Below are 24,365 nucleotides of genomic sequence, written 5' to 3'. Positions count from 1 at the left end.
GTTTTCCTTGCCCATTTATGCTATTATTGTACTCAGATTTTAGATTTCCAGATTTTCTCTTAGAAGTGGTCTACTAAAAATACATATGTAATTGTTCTTTACTTATGTCACCTACTGGATAGAACTGCCCCAACTAGTCACATGTAGAAATAACAAGACTTCCATTTTTAAACTCACAGATCTAACCATTATCACCTGTTCTACGTGGCTTCCGTGGTATGTGTATGTGGTATGTAGGAGCCCGCTTGCACTGGCTGGTGAAAGCCTACCACTAAATATTCAGGAATTTTGTGAGCCAGTTGTTAAATTATTAGGAGCTTGAAATAGGCCTTATTAGGAGTGTTTGCACCATTGAAATTGGCAAATGTCACAAATTAAGACTTTCTTTTTCTTTTTTAAGAGAGTCAGTTGGTCAAGAGCACCACTGGTTGTATCTAAAATGATTAATAATTAGCATTGTTCACCTCATTAAATTACCTTGTTAATTCCATCTGCTATAATCCTGATTTTTGGTTTTGCATTTCATCTCTTACATAATGTGCAATATTGTTATTTGTTGTTATGTTTGTATTATGCATAAGTGTCAGTCATAATGTTACCCAATTTTGCTATGGTTTCTACTAAATGAAGGAGATTCCCATTGTCAATCAGTTGTGTAGATTATTCTCTGAACGCTCAAATGTTTTGCTAAATATGTAATTATTTATAGTATGCATTCACTATTGGCGCATTAATAGTTTCTCATCTTCAAATAGTTTATTTCCTATAGCATCAATAATTATCTATTTTTTTCAAAAGTTTTTAATCTTAAACACTTAATAAAATGATTGTGGTGCATTTCACTCTATTCATTTTTTACAACAATTAATTGACAGAATCTGTCATTCTGTGCCCCCATTCTCTTTATTCAGTTTTTTTTCCTTAAGGGATTTATAAAATAATATTTTTTTTTAGAAAGAATTCTTTCAGCTTAAAAAAAAAAGTAATAGGAGTTAGGATTTTTTTTCAACATCTGCCAGAATTCTTACGTGAGAAGTTTCCAAAAACTTCCTATCTGTGCTTTCTTTTGGAAGGTAAATTTGTCCTATTTGAAATGGATAATCTCAACAAGAGGGTTCTGCTTTTAATATTCAAATACAAGGACTTTAACTGGATCAACAGAAAGTGTATTTCATTTAATGGATTCTACATGGGGTTTTTTTTTCTTTCTCATTTTTTTTTCATTGACATAGAAATAGAGAGTAAATTCACCACCTGTCCCCTCTGTAAAGTCTGTGCTAGATTCTTCCAAGACTAATCATTTCCTTTTCTTTCTTCCCCCTGGCATTCAATGATCCAAATAATTTCTTTCTCATTTTTTGTATGGTGGATTCTCATTTTCTGTTTTTCTGATCGTGATACACTGTTTTCTTATGTTTTGAGTACCTGGGCAGAAATAATGTGATCATTTTATACATTTACTTTAGAATGTGTAATATTTTAAAATTTTATTCATTTAATGAGCCCTTAAGCTTCCACAGCAATTAAAATTGTATGATAAAATTTTCGTAGCATAATAATGGCTATGATATAATTAGATCGTTATGTGGTAATGGTAAATAAATATTACTCATTCTACAATGATTCATGTCAGATGAAGTATTATTAGGCTTAAATGGAAACTCTGCAATATCATTTTCATAAAATAAACAAATGACAATACTGTTAACTGCAAAATGAGACACGGAATTTAGCTACCTTTTACCACCAGGGAATTTTTCTTTTTCATTCTAAGATATTTTCTGATGAGCTCATGAAATTTGTGAGAAGTAGCTTCCAGTATTAGAAGCATTGTTTATTGTTACATCAACAAAGTCTTTTGTTCGTTAACCTTGTTCCTTCATGAGTCAAAGCAAAACGATATCTACGTACTATATTACGAAAAGATATTTCACTTGATTAGTTAGGGAACTTATAATAAGTATACAAATAGCCTATCTTTGAAACCTAAAGCAAGTTGTAATAAAAATGGATCGAAATAATAAATGTGCCTACAATGTGAATCACTCTCTTAGTTGTCGTGCCCTTGAATGGGACACAACCTGGACACCTGTAAGCAGCAGATGTGCTCCTGTTGGAGACACACATTCATGGGGCCTGGAGACCATTTCATTAGCATAGTGTAAGGACTAATAAAGTACGCATCACTGTTACTACAAATAAAAACAAAATTTAAAGTAGTTAACTTGATCCATCTACTCCTTTGTGATTTCCTCCATCAGTTTGCTTTCTGTTTTTTCGTATGGAGTTATTTCCCTCTCTGAGTTCATGACACTAAGCATCCATATTTTCTGCTATTTTTACCATTAAATAAAACTTTTAAATTCTGTCAGATTTATTTTAATGCATGATCTTTAGTAAGAATCTAACGTTCTCTCAAAGTTTTATCTATTGTGTACTCACCCTTTATGTAATAATCTTCCTCTGCTCATTTCTGATACCATTTTCATCATAACAGCTTTTCGTAGAGCCTGCTTCTGTAATATCTCTTTTATTTGTACCCATTCTTGTACTGCAGCATGCTATTTTTTCAGTGTAGCCTTATACTACATTTTATTAATTTGGCAAGATAACTCTTCACTCATTAAGCTTTCTTCCCTTTTTCATTAGACATTTTTGCTCATTTATTCTTTCAGTGTATAATATAGGACTTGAAAGAGTGGAGATAAAGAGAGAAAAGTTATTTCAAGGAGGAAAATAGAGTAAAGGCAAAGGACTTCCACTGAGTCAATAGAAAGCAATGTTGAGTTTATAAAAAAGGAAGGTCATCTCTTTTTCTGATCTCATCTGTCTTGAAGTTAAAATGTATCCTCTGATATCAAATCATCCAGGTAAGAGAATTAGAGAAGGAAAAAAATTACATAAATACTCTAACAGAAATGTGTATGAATCCTGCAGGCTTGACACGGCACCTGCTTATTTAATTTGTTCTTCCACACAATGTTGTCTAAGTAGAAAGTTTCTGCAAATATTCTGAGAAAGTAAAGTTTTCTAAACTTGATCTTTGTTTTTTTCCTAAACCTGGTATTTTCTTCACACTGCCCTCCCTGGAAACCTTACCTCCTACCAACTTTCGTGAAGCGTCATATACTCTTTTAGTAAACCTGAGTCAAGGTTCAAGGAAGCCCTGGTTTTGTAATTGAGAGGTTTGAGCTTGGTTTCATTTTGAGGTTTTGGAGATGATAGAAACTTAAAACAAAATGAAAGCTCTTTAAATCCTCAAACCTCCATTTTATAAATAATTTGCAATGACCTCTGTTCTGCACCAAATGAAATTTATAATAAATTACGTACCTACATACAGATTTTTAAAAATCAATATAAGAGCAATTTTAATATAAAGAATAAATAGAAGGAGAGAAATGAAGAACTTCAATATGTAAATGCTTGGTCACAGTCACACTGAAAGGTGCAAGGAAGTTGTAAGATATTTACAACTCTGTGTAGCAATCACAGTGAATGAGACAACTACAGAAGCCGATTAATGGAGTGCATGGCATTGGCAACTCAAAAGCCTAAGTGTTTAGACTGTCAGGAATTTGATTTTCCAAAATGGCAAACCACTGTTGATAACGTTCAGTCTAAAATAGAATATAATCCTTTCTTGAATTTTATGTAGTTGCATGCTTGAAAAGGTCAGTGTATACATAAAGCAAGCTGGAGCTTGCACTCATTTCATTGTACTCATCCACTTTCTGAATGCATTCCACAAGTACTGTAAACTCTTTTTTTTCTTTTTAAGATTTTATTTATTTATTCGACAGAGATAGAGACAGCCAGCGAGAGAGGGAACACAAGCGGGGGGGAGTGGGAGAGGAAGAAGCAGGCTCTTAGCAGAGAAGCCTGATGCAGGGCTCAATCCCAGAAAGTTGGGATCATGCCCTGAGCCGAAGGCAGACGCTTAACGACTGTGCCACCCAGGCGCCCCACAAGTACTGTAAACTCTTGATATCCCTAAGGGACAGATCTTCATGGACCACCAAGTGTGACATTCTCAATATTCTAATGAGATGGAAGACTAGATTGACCATGATAATCTCAGCTATGTGAGACAGAAGTGAATGCCGATAGAAGTGGGAATGGATGGAGGACCCCCTCCCCCACAAGATCAGCTCCCAAACCAAAATCCCAAAACATGTAGGAAAAACTAACCCCAAGAAATTCAGCCAACAGAATCAACAATCAAGAGATAGAGTCACCCCCCCCAAATTTTCTTTTCAAGTATAGGAGAATCTAAAAATAATTTCACCAAGTCATCCTTAATGAGCTCTGTAGCTACATAAATAAAATATTTTCACTTACAAAAGTCTGCTGTTTTTCAATGGGATACTTCTAAGGATGATTATGTGCAGAGAATATGAGCTACATCACCTGAGCTAGATTTTTTTTTTAAAGATTTTATTTATTTATTTGACAGAGACAGCCAGCGAGAGAGGGAACACAGGCAGGGGGAGTGGGAGAGGAAGAAGCAGGCTCCCAGTGGAGGAGCCTGATGTGGGGCTCGATCCCAAGACCCCGGGATCACGTCCTGAGCCGAAGGCAGATGCCCAATGACTGAGCCACCCAGGCGCCCCCTGAGCTAGATTTTTATTGCTTTTTGTTGAGTAAGTCTCACATGCCACTTGAGGGAGAAAAGAGTTATTTCAAACCAAATTTATGAAAAAAAAATTGATCAACCAGTAAAACTTCCAGGAAATAATGGCCTCCTAGAAGTTCAGAATCAGAGACCTCAGCGTCTCTCGATACCAACCATGATACCTGCCTAACCCACTTTCAGTGAAATCACTGCTCCTGTGGCCCATGCTCCTTTCTGACTATAAATAAAGTTGTCACACTAATTAGAACATGACAATGAGTGAAGTGAGGCCATGAACCCCGGAGCAGCGCTAAGTTTGAATCCTAGCTCTGTCACTCGTCAGCTGTATGAACTTGGGCAAATTATGTACCTTCTCTGCATCTCCATTTTTTTCACCTGGTCAATGGGGATAATAATAGTACTTATTGCTCTGGTTTGTGTAAGAACTGAAAGCTAACTTTCTTGAAGGGCTTGAGACAGTACCTGGAAAACAGTCGGTGCTACATAAACGTTGCGAGAATTCCAGACTTAGTCTACACTGCTGTCTTTGAATACTAGAACACTGCTAGAGTCCCAGCTAAGGATTCCAGATCTTTGTATGATTTTTCATATTGCATGATTTTTATTCTCTTTCCGTCCTTATCAGTTTCCAGTTTGGCAATAATCTTGAAAATTGGGTTCCTAGATTAAACCTGTACCTCACGTGTGTTCTGACCGGTGCCACATAGAATGTGTTTGTGCAGCAACTTAAAATCAATGCCTACCGTGCTTCTACTAATATGTCCACAAATTTATTCATATAGGGAGCTGAAATGTCAGTTGACAAAATGAGGTGCCCAAGAACTTTTCTTTGTATTTTTATAACTGAATTCAATTTATATTGTGAGTCCCCACACTCCTGGATGGTAAAGACATAATTTAAATTAATTCAAATTCAGACTCCTTGGTTTGCCCAGGGTTGCATCAGAACTTTGGGGGCCACTAGGTTCACAGGACTCGTAGGGTCAAGGTATCAGGATGGATGGGAGAGAATATCTGATTGTCAGTGGGTACCTACACTATCATCCACTCAGAGGTCCTGGTTCCCTTCTAGACCTCAGTCATTGGTCATTGGCAGGCCAGTATGACACCCTCCTGCCCCACCCTGTCATTCCCATCATTAAGACCATTTAAGACCCTGATTCTCCTCTGAATCACACTTCTGTGTAGGAAAATTCCACTGTAGGGCGCTGCTGTGATCTGTGGAAAACTTGCATTTTCCAGTCCTACATTCATCTGCTATTGCAATGCCATGCTCTGACACAAGGAACTCCGTGAGGCTTGCACCACCCAGACAACAGTCAGGCTGCCTCATCAGGCTGGTGGCCGGGCCTGGAACTTGCCTCTCACCACTCACACTCCCAGGCACTACCCAGGGACAGTAGCTTGGGTCTCCTCAAGCTTATCCAGTTTCCTCAGTCCTCGGTTCCCCTCCATTGTCCTAGAAAGTCACAAGGTCTCATTATGCCTTCTCTGCTTCTCTCCATCATTCAGGGTAAGAAATCTTTGTTTATTTCTGTGAAGGAGACACTGACTCTGATTCATCGTGTATTCTTCCAAATGGGATGAGGCTTTTTTGAAACAATGATGATGTGTTAACTTTACAACTGTTTTAAGTCTACTTTCTCCCATGGAACCTCTTTCCCAAGGACAAGAAGGCAAAATGCCTAGCTCCCCAAACTGGAAGGAGGGAGAGAGTTGGGGGAAAGAGGAAACATGAAAAAAAAAAACACACATCAGTTAGAATCACAGAATTTTTCACCTTATTACGTTTTTTGATGACACTGAATCAAATTGAAGCAACTCTACAATCAAGTAAAATATTTTCTCAGCCCCAACTGTAGGCCAGGCATCATGCTTGTTGCCAAGACAAATGAGACTGGGCCTCACTGCCATCACTCAAGGATGTCTCATTCTCTCCACTTCTGCTTTATTTAAGACATGCAATTTTTCAGTTGTATTACAACTTTTTTACCTGTTTCTCTGCTTCAAATCTCATTTTCTAGTTTTATGTGCCCCTTACTTATCCTTCACATTCACTAAAACATAAACCTAATTGTATCATTCTTTCACTTAAAAGTTTACAGTGGTTCCCATCATCTTTGGGACAAAATGCCAGGCACAGCCTTCGTTCTTAAAAATATTATTTCCTTTAGTTCTCAGAGCAATGCCATCAGGTAGCTATTGTGATCTCAATTTTATAAACAAGGAAAGAAACTTAAGCTCAGAGAGCTTAAGCCATCCTGACCAAGTTCACAGAGCTGGTGGAATTAGGGCTCAAAATCAGCTTTTTTGTCTCTAGACTCACTGCTTTGAATGCAAGACAGAATGTTCATTCATCTTCCCTCTGACATTAAGGAGTGATGTATATAGTAAGACTACCACTACCATTACTACCATGACTACTATCACTATAACATGTAACTATCACTTTGGATTTCATGCCCTCATTTATCTTCAATATAAAGAAGGAAGGAGGAGGAAGAAACTTACCTAGTTGGCCAAGTCTGTCAATCAGCCAAATGAACCTTTGCAATCCATGGGTGACAAATTTTGAGCCAAGTCACCCTTGCATGCAGTACATTTTATCCAAAGACTTAGAGATAAAGCACTCAGTGACTTGTTCCACTCTATACACCGTCATCGTGAAAGTAGAATGGAAATTCCAGTCTCCTGAATCTTCTGTCCCCTAAGCCAAAATGCAACACAAAAATCCACTAATCTAAGCGAACAGAAATCTTTCAATAAGTTAGCCCCGTGTAACAGGCAACTTAACACGTTTGAAAGCTTTAAAATATGACAATTAATCACATCTCTAGGAAGCATGTGGTACCGCTAAATGGCGATTCACAACCAAACCTCAAAAACACCAACGTTGCTTATGACTGTAAACCTCACTCAAAATTTGTTCCCAGGTGGTTTCAATATTCGGTTGGAAGAGTGACAGTTGGAGTTAATGGTTTTCTTTTCTCACTTTTCTTCAGAAACCAATCCATCTCACTACTGCAGTGCTTTGCAACCTTTTTAAGCCCATGACCCCTTTGGATAAGCCTGAAAGTCTCATGACAGCATTCCCCCCACCTCTGACTTCCACCCTGACCAGTGAGTTTTGTGTGTGCAGAAAAGACATTCTATTTCCTGTGCATCACGTCAGATAAGAAAAAAACAATAGCTTTTAATGTTTCAAATTCTTATGTGGAAAAGACATTTTGCTGTTGAAATATAAAAATACATTTTGATATTTTTTTTCCCAAATCACATATCATCCACTCATAACCCCCCCCATCCCTCCCAGCTCTTACATCAGCTATATGCTTCTACTTGTTAATCTGTGGCCTATTTTTGTGTAATATTGATGTTCGGTTTAAGGCTCTTAATGGATCTACAAAAATATTTATTTTTTATTATTTTTTTAAGATTTTATTTATTTATTTGAGAGCAAGACAGAGTGAGCGAGAGAGCATGAGTGGGGTGAGGGGCAGAGGGAGAAGCAGACGCTTAACCCACTGAACCCCCCGGATGCCCCTACAATTGTCCAATATTTAGAATATTTGCTATTCATAAAACAGTTTCCAGCTAAAAAGAGAATCAAGCAATAGAAATAAAATTCACAGACTCAGAGGATATCCAAGTGTCAGGGGCCCCAAGAGATTATTGGCCCCTATGCTTTCCACCTGAGACCTATGGAGGAATCTGGATCTTTGGCCCTGTGGCTGAGGGATCTGGGTTACAAACAGGCACCCTAACTGATTCTAATAACCACTTGGTGTGGGGAAGCAACCAGTAACACGGTCTTAATCTAGTATTTGACAAGTGAAGAAACAAATTGCAGAGAGTAAGTGCAGCTAACTCAGTTAGCTGGACCTAATTTTCCTCTCTACTGGTTATAAAAGCAACTTTTAAAAAGTCTTTAGAATTTTATTTTCATTATCAGTTCTGATTTCCAGTGAGAAAAAACAATGTATTTTTATAATCACCTTATCTTCCTCCTTTTTCCAAATGTTGCCCCGAAAGCTACAAATGATGGATTGAACATATTCCCTTATCTTCTCCAACAAAATAGTGGTAAAGAAATAAAAAAGGCATAACCCAGTGAGGAAAAGGGGAGGCTTGTTCACACTTTGGGAAGATGTAAAGCAGATGGAGGAATGATGACTAATGTGGCAGAAGAACAAGGTTAAATCCCAAATTCATACCCAGGGGGACAACCAATGAGAAGTGCACGTATTTGCCCCGGAGAACTCAGGAACAACTACAGGGACACATGGCCAGGGGTGAGGCTTAAAACAAAAAAGTGCATGGATGGCTTGAAATTCCCACTGTGCGTTCATATACCACCGCCTTCCCCAAACCTATGCAGAGACGCCAGCAGCCAAATGCTCTACTCCCCATAACTGACAGCCAGATTCTAATCTCCAATGAAAGTGAAAGGGGTTAAGCGTCTGACTGTACATCTCAGCTCAGGTCTTGATCTCACCATCACGAGTTTGAGCCCCATGTAGGGCTTCATGCTAGGTGTGGGGCCTATTTAAAAAAAGAAAAGAAAAAAGTGAAAGCGAAGACTTTTGTTCAGAAGCACCAGACACAGCGGAAGGTGGCAGTGAGGTACAAAAGAGTCGAAGGGGTAGTCAAGTGAAAAATTTCATCCTGAATGACCGGACCGTCAAGCCTCAGTAGGTGTCTACCTCCAGGAGGAGGATGAAGGATTCATCCCTGGAGATACTGAATGACTGCTACATACTGAAATTGTGTGTACATATTTTGGGGAGGGAAAGAGGTACGCATCAATGAAACAGCCAGTTCTCTCGCAAATAACCGTAAGGGATGACAGCCTTATGTCTGACAGCTTCTAGTTTGCCAGGGCTGCCATAACCACATACCACAGACTGGGTGGCTTAAACAGTAGCAGTTTGTTTTCCTGGAGTCCTAGAAGTCTGAGACCAAGGTGTCAGCAGGGTTGGTATCTTCTGAGATCTCTCTTCTTGGTTTGTAGATCATTGTTTTCTCCCTTTGTCTTCGCATGATCTCCCTCTGTTGGGATCTTGATGTCCTCTTGAGGACACCAGCCGTACAGGTTAAGGGCCTACCCATATGGCTTCATTTTAACTTAATTACCTTTTTAAAAAAGATATCAGTTATTTATTTATTTATTTATTTATTTATTTATTTGACAGAGAGAGAGGGAGAGAGCACAAGCAGGAGGAACAGGGGGAGCGGCATGCAGAGAGAGAGGGAGAAATAGGCTCCCCATTTAAGCAGGGAGCCCGATGCGGGGCTCAATCTCAGGACCCCAGGATCATGACCTGAGCTGAAGGCAGACGCTTAACTGACTGAACCACCCAGGCAGACCATCTTTAATTACCTCTTCAAAGACTCTATTTCCAAATACTGTCACATTCTGAGGTAGTGGGGATTAGAATTTCAACATACGAATTTGGGGAGAACATAATTATGTCTATAATAGCTTCTTAAAGATTTTTCACATTTTATTCATAATCATGGCAATCAAGGATTATTAGACACATGAAGAAAGTTCTCTAAACACGCACACACGCATTCACTCAAATCTCAAAGAAAGATAAATAACGGGAAAACGTCAAAGATACCAATTAATATCTTTGGAGAAATATAAGAAAATCTTGAATTGATAAACCCAGAGGTGACTATTATAGAAAAAGGAGGAATAAAAAACAAAGAACTTGAAAAATTAAACTATGATAACAAAATATAAGTAAACAAATAAATAAAGAGAAAGTCTAAGAAATCCCTCAGAGAACTGAAGCCCTCATAGGTAAGAAATTGGACATCCGAAAGAAAAGATAGAGAATAGAAAGCTCAATCTAAGAGGTTAAAAATCTGATTAATAGGAATTTCAGAAAGAGTAGAGAAAAATGGAGGTGGAAATATCATCAAAGAAATAGCACTAAATTTTCTCAAATCTATGTCTCCGATCTGTGTCTCCCCTTTGAACTTCAGACTTGAATGCCCAACCCAGCTGCCTATTCAATATCTCCATCTCAATAAATGAAAATTTTAATTTTTGTTCAGTCAAAATCTCAACAAACACCTCATATTTTATTTAAAAAAGTAAAAATTGGGGTGTCTGGGTGGCTCAGTTGGTTGAGTATCCAACTCTTGATTTCAGCTCGGGTCATGATCTCAAGGTTCTGGGATGGAGCCCCTCTCAGGCTCCGTGCTCAGCAGGGAGTCTGCTTAAGATTCTCTCTCTCCCTCTGCCCCTCCCTCCACTTGCGCATGCGCTCTCTTTCTCTTTTTAAAACAAACCATTTTTTTTTTTAAATTAGCTAAAAATTAATCATGGACTGAATATAAAATATAAAGCTATAGATGTTCTAAGGGAAAAAACTGAGAGAAAAATCTGCACAACTTGGGTTTGGCAAAGTTTTTGAATATGAATCCAAAAACATATTACATAAAAGAAAATGGATTTTATCAAAATTAAAAATTTTTGTTCTAAAGAGGCGCCTGGGTGGCTCTGTTGGTTAAGCGTCTGCCTTTGGCTCAGGTCATGATCCTGGGGTCCTGAGATTGAGCCCTGAGTCAGGCTCCCTGCTCAGCAGAGAGCCTGCTTCTCCCTCTCCCACCACCACACTGCTCATGCTGTCTCTCAAATAAATAAAATCTTAAAAAAAATTTTTTTTTGCTCTATGAAAGACACCATTAAGAAAACAAAAAGAGCCACAGATGGGGAGAAAATACTTGCAAATCAGATATCCAGTAAAAGACTTTTGTCCAGAATATATGAATAACTGTCTTAATTCAACAATAAAAACCAAAGAAAACAAAAATATCGATTTTTTAAAAATGAGCAATCTGAGTGGACACCTCACCAAAGAAGGTATACAGATGGTAAATAAGTATAAGAGATTTTCAGCATCATCAGTCATCAGGACAGTGCAGACTAAAACCTCAAGGAGATACTACGACATACCTATTACAATGGCTAAAATTTTAAACTCTGCGGTATCACGTGCTGACGTGGATTCAAGAGCAACTAAAACTCTCAGACACTGTTGATGGGAATGCAAAAAGTTACAGCCATTTTGAGAGAAAGTTTGGAAGTATCTTAGAACAATTATGGTAAGGAGGGCCAGATCTCTCATTGTCAGAGAAGGAAGAGAAGTTACAAATAAGCAAAACGTAATGCTATGGAGAACCCATGTGTGCTGTGTTGCAGTGGGAGGTCTCAGAGTAAACCCGTGACTTGGTACATATGTACACAGATGGATAGAAAAAGAAATAAATAATAGATTTGTGTGTATGCATGAGTTACACAGATAGTTAAACAAATATGTCTGTCTATTTATCTCTCTCCTAGCCAAGGCTTCTTACAAGTCCCAGAAGCAGTGGGGAAATCCCAGTAGCAACCTAGTACCTAGATCTTGGTTTTGAAATACCATTCTACAATAGAAGAAACCAGGGTTTCTTGGGGAAGTGGTTGATTCCATGTTGAAACAAGGAAAATACGGGATGAGAGTGGGAGTCTTTTCTGGTGTCATAAAGGAAGGAAGTGCTATCTGAAAGAAAGAGAAGAAAGAAAAAAAGAAAAGAAGAAAAGAGAAGAGAAGAGAAGGAAGGAAGGAAGGAAGGAAGGAAGAAAGAAAGAAAGAAAGAAAGAAAGAAAGAAAGAAAGAAAGAAGAGAAAGAGAGAGAGGGAGGAAAGAAAGGAAGGAAGGAAGGAAAGAAGGAAGGAAGGAAGGAACAGAAAGAGAAAGGAAGTGAGAAATCTCAGATTCTAGCGTGTCCAGCAATGCCTCAGCAGCCGTGTACTTATGCCTACAGCATGCCTAAGATGGCCATTTGACATACATGAATCCCTTTAATCCTTAGAACAAACTACATATCATTATCCCCTTTTTTGCAGGTGAAAAAAAAAAATGTTTCTCAGAAAGAGTAATAATTTAGGGCACCTGGGTGGGTCAGTCGGTGAAGCTTTTGCCTTCGGCTCAGTTCATAATCCCAGAATCCTGGGATTGAGCCCCATGTTGGGGAGCCTGCTTCTCCCTCTCCCCTTCCCCCTGCTTGTGCTCTCACTCTCTAAATAAATAGATTATGCTAAGTGAAATAAGTCAAGCAGAGAAAGAAAATTATCATATGGTTTCACTCATTTATGGAACATAAGAAGTAGGAAGATTGGTAGGAGAAGAAAGGGAAGAAGGAAGGGGGTTAAACAGAAGGGGGAATGAACCATGAGAGACTATGGACTCTGGAAAACAAACTGAGGGCTTCAGAGGGGAGGGGGGTGGGGGAATGGGATAGGCCGGTGATGGGTATTAAGGAGGGCACATATTGCATGGTGCGCTGGGTGTTATATGCAAACAGTGAATCATGGAACTTTACATCAAAAACTAAGGATAAAGTGTTTGGTGATTAATATAACATAACAAAAAATTATTATAAAAAATAAATAAATAAATAAAATCTTCAAAGAAAAAAGAAAGAAAGAGTCATAATTTGCCAGGCTACCTCACGTGGCAGAACCTAAAAGGAGGCCACGCTTTTTCCTCCATATCTCATGGTCACCTCAGAGAACTTTCAGAATACTTACAACTGACAAGTAGAGTTTAATTTCCCTTTTGGGGAGCTAGAAGTACACTGAGGAACAGGAAGTCTAACCAGATATCATTGCCAACTTCTAATTTTAATGATGTCTATCTCACAGGTAACATCCCCTAAAATCCTCTAGACGAATAACCCCAAGAAATCCCAACCCATGGAACTTCCTCCAGTGACCTGACATTGTCCGATCTTATCTGAGCACTGGGAAGATGTGCCCCCTTGCTGACTGAGGTAGCATGTCTCCATAGTCCCTACCAGTTTCTTCTCTCTTAGGACATGCACGACATTCCTCTTTGAAGATGGGGTCTATTCTTCCATCCCTTTGACTTTGGGCTGTCTCATGACTGCTTTGACCAAGAGCCACAAGGAAAAGCATTAGAGCACCACAAACGAATGAAGAAGCCATGCTGGACATCCAGCCTAGCTGAGCCTTCAGATAACTCCAGCCCCGGCCCTCCCAGACTGCAACTACATAAAAGACCTCAAAGAAGAGCCACCCAAGTGAGACCAGTCAACACACGGAACCTAGAGATAATCATAAATTGTTTCAAGATGCTACATTTTGGCATGACTTGTTCGCAGCAAAAAATAGCAGGAACCTGATTGGTGTCACTTGACACTGGCATGTGGAGAGTACTGGAGACCACTGGCCAACAGACTTTTTGAGGTATTTCACAGGAGAGAAGTGGAAAATTCAAAGCACCCTCCCACTCTCTTCTTCAGCATTGCCCCCAAACTCTCCAAGAACAGGGGAGGGAAGTTGCCTGTTTCTTGGCTTGCCTTCAATAAAGGTGAGATTATAAGAAGGGAAATTTCAAAACTCTAGGGAAAGAAGGCACTGCAGAGGGTAGGACAAGGGGTAAGGATGGAGCGGGGGGAATCCCAGTCACAAGGGGTAGTCCCCTGTTCTCTTTCACCTCCATGCCCTGTTCATAACTTTTTCTTCTAGAATGCTTCCCCGACCCCCATAACCACCATTTCTCCCAGCAGAGTTAAATTCTTAACCCAGTGCTTCTTCAGCAGTCTGCCACTCACAGCATTGTGATTCCTTCCTCAAATATCTTTCTCACTTGACTGTGGGTCCCTTGAAGGCAGGGGATATAGCTTCCATCATTCTGTTTTTTTCTGTTCTGTCCTACTACCCTATACATCAAGAATGTTTATTGACTGAATGATGCATTTTGCAAATAAGCTATAGCGTAGTCTTCCAAATGTGCATGCTAAAACACAACAGAGTCTGTTTTGCTAATAATATTTGGAGGCAGAAATAATCCTTGCTATTTTTGTTTTGTTTTCTGATCTTAGGATGAAAGTCAACAAACTCAAACATCTGTAGAGGCAAGACAGTAAAGTACACAAGAGAGGCAGGCCGGTCAGAGAGCACATGGCTCAACCACGGATGGCCGCCGTCACTCACTCCAGTAAAGTGCTCTCCAGTGGCCCCAGTGTTGCTTCTGGAACTATTTCAAGAGAAGCGAAAAATCCAGATTTTATGTGAGATGCTGGCCAAGTCAAGCATGTCGTCAAGGCAAATCATATCTTTGATCTGAAGTTGGCCCATATCTGGCCAATTAACAATCTCCAGCTAAGAAATGCTTTATCCAGTCTCTACTCAAATAAATTCCCATGAGAAAGGCTTTTTGACCACTAAACTAGCACCCTGTACACACACACACACACACACACACACACACACCCTGTAGACACTCACACACACTCATTTTCAATCCCTTTAAGTAGCTGCTTAATTTTTCTTCATACCTATTATTGCTATCTGGTATTATTCTCTCTATTATTTTGTGTAATAGTTTACCATGTGTCTCTGCTACTAGAAAGTCAGACCTGCTAGAAAAGATTCTCTGTTTTGCTGACTTCTCTATCCCCAGTACACGTAACAGTACCTGGCACATGCAAAGGACTCAATGTAAACTGCTTCAATATTGGGAGTTCCTGCCTGCTCTGCTTTTCTGCTGCATTTATGCCCATCCCACACACCCAAATGCATCATAAGAGAGCTTCTTGCAAACTTGCCCTCTCTAGCCCTGCGCAAGGATGTCAGTCTATGTGCTACTGCCTTCTAGACTGGTGAGCAGGGCTGACACTATCAAATGAGCCTCTAAAGCCCCTGACAACTCTCCCTCTCACAGCCAAGGGCTCAGAGCCAGCTACAAGCCACCCAGCCTTCTCAGCCCTTCAAGGTTTTAAGAGTTCCCAAGAATAAAATACACTCCGCCCTAAACAGCTTGTTCACATTTCAAAAAGGAAAGAGAAAGGGGCGCCTGGATGACTCAGTGGGTTAAGCAGCTGCCTTCAGCTCAGGTCGTGATCCGAGGGTCCTGGGATGGAGTCCCACCTTGGGTACCCCACTCGATGAGCAGCCGGCTTCTCCCTCTCCACCACTTGTGCTCTCTTGTGCATGCTCTCTCTCTCTCTCTCAAATAAATAAATAAATAAAATCTTAAATAAAAAAAAAAAAAAGGAAAGGGAAAGAGCCTTAAGGTTTGAGAAGAGCCTTTCCACTGAAGAGACTATACAGTCAGGGGCACCTGGTGGCACAGTCGTTAAGCGTCTGCCTTCAGCTCAGGGTGTGATTCCGGCTTTCTGGGATCGAGCCCCACATCAGGCTCCTCCGCTATGAGCCTGCTTCTTCCTCTCCCACTCCCCCTGCCTGTGTTCCCTCTCTCGCTGGCTGTCTCTCTCTCTGTCAAATAAATAAATAAAATCTTTAAAAAAGAGAGAGAGAGACTATACAGTCAGGTCCTCCTGCTAAGTGGGGAAGAAGACAGGAGAAGGGTGAGCACTTTCACAGAAGGCAGCACTTCACTTTTCTCCAACACGTTCTAAAGCCTGGAAGATCCCCTCTCCAAGGAACCTGGGATGAAGATGGAAGAAAGAACAAGGGAAGCCCTTCCTGGGCACTCTCCTTAAAATTTGCACACACACAGGCTTCCTATCCCTCTTCTCCACTTTATTTTTTACCCCGAAGAATTATCCTCATTGGGGCACCTGGGTGGTTCAGTCAGTTAGGCAGGGTCCTGGGGTCGAACCTCACATGGGGCTCCCTGCTCAGCAGGTAATCAAAAAACAACCTTGAATGAATATTATTAATACTTATTAATCTTATTAATAAGATTAATACTTAATCTACTGCTTTGTTCTATCAAACTGAGACAGAGTTTAAAACAGAATCTGGAGGGGTACCTGGCTGGCTCCGTGGGTAGAACACGTGACTCTTGATCTTGGGGTCCTGAGTTCAAACCCCACATAGGACCTAGAGCTTACTTAAAAATAATAATAATAACATTTTAAAAAACAAAATTCAAAGAAAAAAACCAGAATCTGAAGAACTGAGGCTTTGACTTGGGGAGGGAGAGTATTAGGCCTCCCAAGAAAGACAGAGCCATTAGATACCCAGGAAGTTACAGTCATGAGGAGGGATATTAATCAGTGCCTATTGTGCACCAGGCACAGCGTAGACATTTTAAGTTTAATCTCTTCTTCAACCCATCAGATGGGCACTCTTCAATTTATAGATAAGGAAATCAAGGCTCAGAGACCTTCAAGTAACCTGTGTAGGTTTACATACATGGGAAGCCCAAGTACAGAGACTGCATCCCACATTTTTAACTCCAAGTTCAGGTCCTTTCTTTGCTGTCAATGCCGGGGATGAAGCGTGAACTTGGAAGGCTGACGGAAAATGGAAAATGCCCTCTACCTTTTTCGGTTTCAGACATGCCCTAGTAATGATAATAACAATAATAATTTATGTAATTTATATTATCCTAACTCAGATTTACTTGGTGCTTAGCATGTGAAGATACCTTACCTGGATTATTTCATTTAATTCTCAAAATGACCCTTATGGGATATATGCTTTTGTTGTTTTATAAAAGACAGGATTATTAGGGCTTAAAGATCTAAGGACTTACTTGCCTAAGTCACAGAGCTACTGAGTGATGAAGTTGGGGTCTTCTCCTGGAATAGTAACGTTAGAAAAACAACAACCTCCAGACATTCACGCTAGCAAAGTAACCAGGTAACACCTAATCCAATCTGCCTATTGGTAAATCCAGCCCTGATTACATTGACATTGGTAAATCTCTGACTGTCTTCCTGATTTCCTATCCTGGTGACAAGCAGACTTACTTAAAAGTAAGAAAAAGAGGAATAAACACGTAGGGTTAGTGAAGAAGAATATTTCCACGACCATCACCTCTCTCTGTAGGCATTACCCATTTATCGTTTTCCCAAAAACATGAGGCGACTTCAAATGAGACCCAAGTTTGGACTTCCACTTATTCTGCCATGTCTTGAAGAATTTCCCTAACCGTGAGGATGGGAGGAGAGACGTCCTGCAATTGCCTGCCCACCATACCCCCTGCGCTAGTCCCTGCTTGCCAAATCCTTTACGGTGGTTTTCTGATGTGAGCTATTATCCAGGAGAGTCCCAGAGCTGACATGTGAACTCCGTCTCTTGGAGGGCTCCACCAGAATTCCCTGAAGTGAACACTTAGTCTTTTACCTACCAGCCTCCCTCTTTTTATACTTAATCAACTGGCTAAATCCTCTGAAGTGAAAAAATGCACATTTTGTTGTCTGTGACTTACTGAGGCTGAATGCCTCTCACGATAGCAAAGTCTATGAAATGACTATATATTAGGGATGAGTGATTTCTCACACTTAATCTGTTTCTATCCAGGACTGCCACATTGGTCCACCGGGCCTCAGAACTGAGATATCACATTTCCCACATTTCTGGCCGTTCCTTCTACTTGTGCTCCATTATTTATTAAGGTCTTGAGTGCACCTGGGGTTCATCCCCAGATGGGGTCAGACTTTTCAGACCCTCCCTCATTCTCAGGAGCTGGATTTTGAGAAGGGTGTGAAAGACTCCTACCCTGGCAATCCCACAATTGGGTTGTTATTAAGAACAGGAATGGAGACACAAGACTCAGCTGAGAGAAGATATTTCCAAGACTGGAGATTCAAAGGCCACTGTACCTTCTGTTGGGGTTTATTTTCTTTCCAGTCTGTGTTACAGCAAATGCTAAGGAATCGTGTGTCTCCAGTCCATTCAGACACTTTTACTTGGAGGTAATAGAAAACTGTCCCCCTACCTCCACCACATATGTGCAAAATCCAGGCGTAAATTAGGCTTTTAGGAATACCAGACACAGGTTCAAAAACTGTCCTCAGATGTCATGTTTCCCCATCTCTTTCCTTCGCTTCTTTCTCTGTCCATTTCTCTCCCTAGAAGTGTGGCAGAAACTGCTAGTTTCTACACATGGCTCTTATATACCCTAACCTGCTGTCCTTTCACTTCGGACAGACCTGTGCTTCCTTGCCATCTGGCTCTGAAGTTAGCATTGCCTGCTGCTGCCCTGAGAGCTAGATGTTCCTGGGAATATAAACTCCCAGGGGCAGTTTAACCACAACTCACAGGTGCAGGGTATAAATACCCCAACTCCCTTGCAGGAACCACTTTGCAGTGGACGTGGTCTCCGGAGCCATCTCACCTCCCACAGAACTTAGCCAGAGCTACAGAACTTTCCTTGACATTGCGTCTTTGCTTGGCTGCCCTATTTTCCCAAACTGACTTCCATAAACCCTTTCAGGTTTTCCTAGGAATGAAATCCTTGTTTTAGGAGAATCCCACCAAAGACAGGAAGAATCTTTTTACATGCTGGGTCAACCATCCTAGTCATACATCTTTCTTCACTGAAATCCAGAGCTGTCCAAGCAAAGTCTCTTAATTTGACTTACTTTAACTTGGACTGCCTTGACTCAGGTATTCACCCCTAAGTCAATCATAGGGGATATAGGATACGCATGATATTTAGCCAGACCTGGGTCACGCGTCCACCCCTGGATCAAAAGTGGGGCCTGAACACCCAAACCACAAAGACAGGGAGCAGAGCTGGTAGGAGGGAAAAACAGGGAATGAATGCTTTAGCTCGGTACAGCAGGAGTCAGCAAATTCTGATCCACAAACCAACTGCCTGTTTTTTTAAAACAGAATTTTCCTGGAATAGAGCTATACACATTTGTTTATGTATCATCTATGCTGCTTTTAACCTAGAACAGCAGAAGTGTGGAGCTGCCGCAAATACCGTATGGCTGGCAAAACCTACAATAGTTACTACCTGGCCCCTTAGAGGAAAAGTTTGCTGACCCCTGAAATACAGCATCATTTTGGAATAGGTTCTGATGTCAGTTTGTGGCACATTCCAAGGAAATGCCAAGAAGTAATTAATTGGTGTCATCCCACTTTTAGGCAGTCTTAAGCTGTGTTCTTCGGACCTCAAAATTGAGGGAGCGGTAGATGTGCTGCAGTGGTTGGCACACTGTGTGTCTAAAACCCTGGCTTTACTCTGGAAAACAGTATGGAGGTCCCTCAAGAAGGTAAACATAGTAGCCCCATGACCCAGCAATTGCACAACTAGGTATTTATCCCAAAGATACAAATGTGTTGATCTGAAGGGGCACCTGCTCCCCAATGTTTATAGCGGCGATGTCCACAATAGCCAAACTGTGGAATGAGCCAAGGCGTCTATCGACAGATGAATGGGTAAAGAAGATGTGGCATATTATATACAATACAGTATTACTCAGCCATCAGAAAGGATGAATACCTGCCATTTACATCAACATGGGTGGAACTGGAGGGGACTATGCTGAGTGAAATAAGTCATTCAGAGAAAGACAATTATCATATGATTTCACTCATATGTGGAATATAAGGAACAGCTCAGAGCATCATAGGGGAAGGGAGGGAAAACTGAATGGGAAGTCATCAGAGAGGGAGACAAACTATGAGTGACTCTTAAATCTGCGAGGGCTGCTAGAGGGGAGGTGGGTGGGGGGATGGGGTAATTGGGTGATGGGCATTAAGGAGGGCACGTGATGCGATTAGCACTGGGTGTTATAAGAAACTGATGAATTATTGAACACTACATCTGAAACTAATGATGTACTATATGATGGCTAATTGAATTTAAATTAAAAAATAAAAATAAATAAAACCCTGACTTTCCTAGGAAGCTCCTGGGGGCTGGGCGACAGCTGAGTTGATGGAAGGCCAGCATATAGGGCTATCAGAATCCCTCCCCATTTCACATTTACCTGTTTACCTAGCATGCTAAACATGTGGAACTCATGGTTTGTATCACAGAAATTTGTTTTAATCTCTTTCAGTCTTGCTCTGTGAAATTGTTCTTTCCCAACTCTGGATGCAAAGGAAGGCAGTTTGTGACGTTTCTGTTCCATCTTAGTTACCAGAAATCCTACAGTCCCTCTAAGTCACCAACAATCTTAATTCAGAGATTGAAATGTAGACTATCACGTCACATCTCAGCAGAACAAATCTTCCTTCAAAGGTGAGATGTCTAACCTCCCGGACCAGTCCACTACTGCCCTCAGGGAAGGGGGATGCTCACCCTCTTCCTCTTTCCTGCTCTTCACCTGTCCCTCATGGGCTCCTATTTCTGCTTCTTTCTCTATGTTGTTCTTCTGACTGGAGCAGAGCGGGGGGCAGAGAACTAAGCGGAGACATGTTTTTATTTGTGTACTCCTGTCTCAGCTTTGTGACCTCCAGCCCTCAGTGGTATTCCAAACTCAGTCCTTCTCTCAAGAGGCACTTCTCCTGGCTTCTTTGGGGATTCCCCAACATTGAGAACTTTTCAGATTACATCCCAAAGACCCGCAAATATAAAAACAAGAGGTACCTTGAGCAAGTAAAGCATATACAAGGCACAAGGAAGCCTCTTTATTCTTGCTCCTCACTATCCCTTTAAAATTTATTCAGAGGAGAGTGCCTGGATGGCTCAGTTGGTTAAGCACCCAACTCTTGGTTTCAGCTCAGGTCACGATCTCAGGATCATGAGATCGGGCTCCGCACTCAGCCAGAAGTCTGCTTGAGGATCCGCTCCCTCCCTTTCCTTCTGCCCCTCCCCCCTGCGCTCTCTCCCTCTATAACAAATTTTTTAAAAAATAAACTTTATTCAAAGGAGAATGCTCTCTCTGTCACTGGATGAAAACTAACCAGACTCTGCCTTTTCTGGGCACTTGAAGTCAATAAAAAATTCCACAGCCACTTTATATCACAATCTCAGTTCAATAATTAAAAATGTCTAGTGCCTTTATCAAAATTCCAAACTTTATTTTAAGTTTTTGGTTGACTGATTTCAGTTTCTAACCTTTCAAAAGCTGCAGTGTGGGAAGAAAAGAGATGGAAGGAAAATGGAAATGATTTCACTAGACATTGACTAGGCTATGGACATAAACAGACATTTAAAGTGGACTCTCTCATGGAAGAATTCATAGGTTCTTTGCAGGTTCTCCTACTAGTCCTTCTAACTGCCTTTTTTTTTTTTTTTCCCTAAACCAGGGGTTGGCAAACTAGCAGGGGGGCCACATCCCCCTCATTGCCTNACATCCCACTCATTGCCTGTTCTTGTAAATAAAGTTTTAATGGAAGGTAGGCATGCCCGTTCATTTACAAAACATCTATGTTTGCCCTTAATGCAACAGTGGCAGAGCTGAGTAGTTACGATAGAGACTGCATAACCCCTAGAGGTAAAAATATTTATTATGTGGCCCTTTAGAGAGAAGGTTTCCAACCGCGATACTAAGCAATGTCTTCCCTTCGGCTGACTGCTTCTGAAGCCCTCTCTGTTCACTTTACAACCTGCTGGGGTCCCCTTTCCTAGCAGACTACCCTTTAGCACATGATCCCTTTAAAAAATGACCCCTGCTCCATATTCATCCCAGGAGTTCCATATCTGGTCCCTGAAATTCACACTCCTTGACTGCCACCAAGGGGCAATGCAATTGTTTCCCAATGGTGTCCAACAACCCGGCTGCCTCAGGCTGTTTAGAAATCTCAGATAAGGTGTTCCACTGTGGCCCCCGGCTGCAGGGATAGGTGTGAAAAACTCCTAGTATTCCTGCTAAAGGCCTTCTTCCTCTCGCTTGGGATTAGAGAAGAGGACACCACACCCTTCCCCCTACGCATGTGGGAAGGTAGAGGGAGTACCAATGAAATCCTTCTACCCAACCCTTCCAATTTCCGTGACTGGTTACTTTTATATCTTTGACATGGATGACATGCTATTGTGGGTTAGGATCCCAAGAAGCAGAGTCTGAAATTTGAATTCTTATTAGGGTTGCCAGATAAAATACAAGATGATGCCCAGTTAAATTTGAATTTCTGATAAATAACAGAAAATTTTATAGTAAAGGCATGTTCCAGATATTGCATGGGACACACGCTAAAATATTATCCCCTGTTTACCTGAAGTTCAAATTTAACTACATCTTGTGTGTTTGTTTGTTTTCCATAAAATCTGACAACCCTCATGCTTGTTTTAAGTGATTTATAGAAGAAGTATTTTCAGAAGAAAGGGAATAGGAGAAGCAAAATGGGGCAGTAGGGAGAATCTAATTGAGGATGTGATCTTAGTTGGAAATAAGTTTTGACCAGATCTCACGGGTACCTCTGGGACGTGAGTTGTACCACAAGGTTGGTCCTTGAACTTCCATGTCTCAATCATGAGGTATGGTTTGTCCCCCAGGTAGGTTGGGGCCCATTGGTGGTTCATCTGAGGACAATTCTCCAGATAAGGAGGCAGCTGTGAGCCTTTATGACTCAATGTTCATAGCAGCTGCAGGGAGGGGTGCACTAGCCCAGAAAAGGGGCCCTGGGTGGGGCACCAACAGTACCCATCTCAAATCTCTTAATAGGTTTGTGACTACTTTGACGGTTCCAAAATTTCCAATTTAACATTCAGTTACACCTATTTTATGCAGTGGGTATTATACCTCCTAATAAAGAGGGTTTCGTGGCTATGGAAGGGTTAGAAAGCCTACTAGTCTGGTGGGAGGTAAGCTGGATTCAAATTTTGCCTATGCTATTTACCAGCTATCATCTTAGACAAATATTTTCACTTCTCAATGTGTTTTTCTTCCTAGAAAGGAGTAAATGGAATTAAAAAAAACCTCTTCCACAGATTATCGGGTTTGGGTTTTGACTCCTGTTTCCAGCATCAAAATCTGTTTTTCTCTTTTACTAGTCATTGTCAGACGCCCTTCTTTCTATGGGTGTAGGCATTTCTCAATAGCTGATACATGTTTTCGGTCGGTGGAGAGGACAGACGCTGGGCCTTGAATCTGCCTTGTAGAGCAGACCATTCAGTGTGATTGAGCTCACCTGTTGCCAGGGATGACAAAATTTTTTTTCTTGTGAGTGGACATAATCAAGTCAGGCGGGACAGGACATTTGATCAAAGCTTTTTTAAAAAAAATTCACTTTCCTTCCGTGAGCTCTTGGAGAAAATCTTAGAGCAGTTTTTAATCTGGAGAATGACCCCCTACAGTATATGTGTTAAAGGGCTCTCCAACAGTAGCTCAGAGAGCTCCTACCTGAGGCTCTAATCCAGGTTTTCCCTACCTCCCCACCTCCCTGCCCACCTACCCCCAGATGGCAGTTGAGTCGTTTTGCTTCTGAGTCTTAGTTTCTCCATCAAATTGTGGTATTTAGACTACATGAGTCCCTTCCACTCAAAATTCTGTAATTTTCAATGTGGAATGTCTGCTAAGGACTAGGGTTCGTTTAATGTAGTTTTCAATAATCTTTCTTTGTATAAGCTTTTCTGATCACAAAAATAATATATGTTTATTGGATATAATTTAGATAACACAGATAAGCAGAAAGAAGCAGATACGTCCTGTACCCACCACCTAAAGAGAACAATGGCTATCAATACATCTCCCTCCATCTTCTTCCCCAGTGTGTGTGTATTTGTGTGTTTATGTGCATGTTTTCCAAAACTGAAAACATATACCTTTTTTTCCTGGTATGTGAACATTTGCAGTGAGAATGTTTTCTTTGGCAAAGCTCTCCCAACCTGGAGATGTTATGATGAACTAGGTTAAGTCTTGGGAAATGCCACGAATGATTCGACAGCTTTGGTGTCAAAGTATGGACCCAGCAGACTAGGTAAGTGCTTCAGAAATCTTGACAACCCAGAGATAAGCAGTGCTTCCTGTTTCTTCTCTAACATCAAGATGGTGGTTTCCTGTAGGCTGTTGGTGTGTAATGATTAGAATTTCTTTGATAGCACATTGAGAAAGT

The sequence above is a fragment of the Ailuropoda melanoleuca genome, chromosome 6, assembly GCF_002007445.2.
Source record: "Ailuropoda melanoleuca isolate Jingjing chromosome 6, ASM200744v2, whole genome shotgun sequence".
Taxonomy (NCBI): Eukaryota; Metazoa; Chordata; class Mammalia; order Carnivora; family Ursidae; genus Ailuropoda; species Ailuropoda melanoleuca.
Note: the sequence above shows the minus strand (reverse complement) of the source record.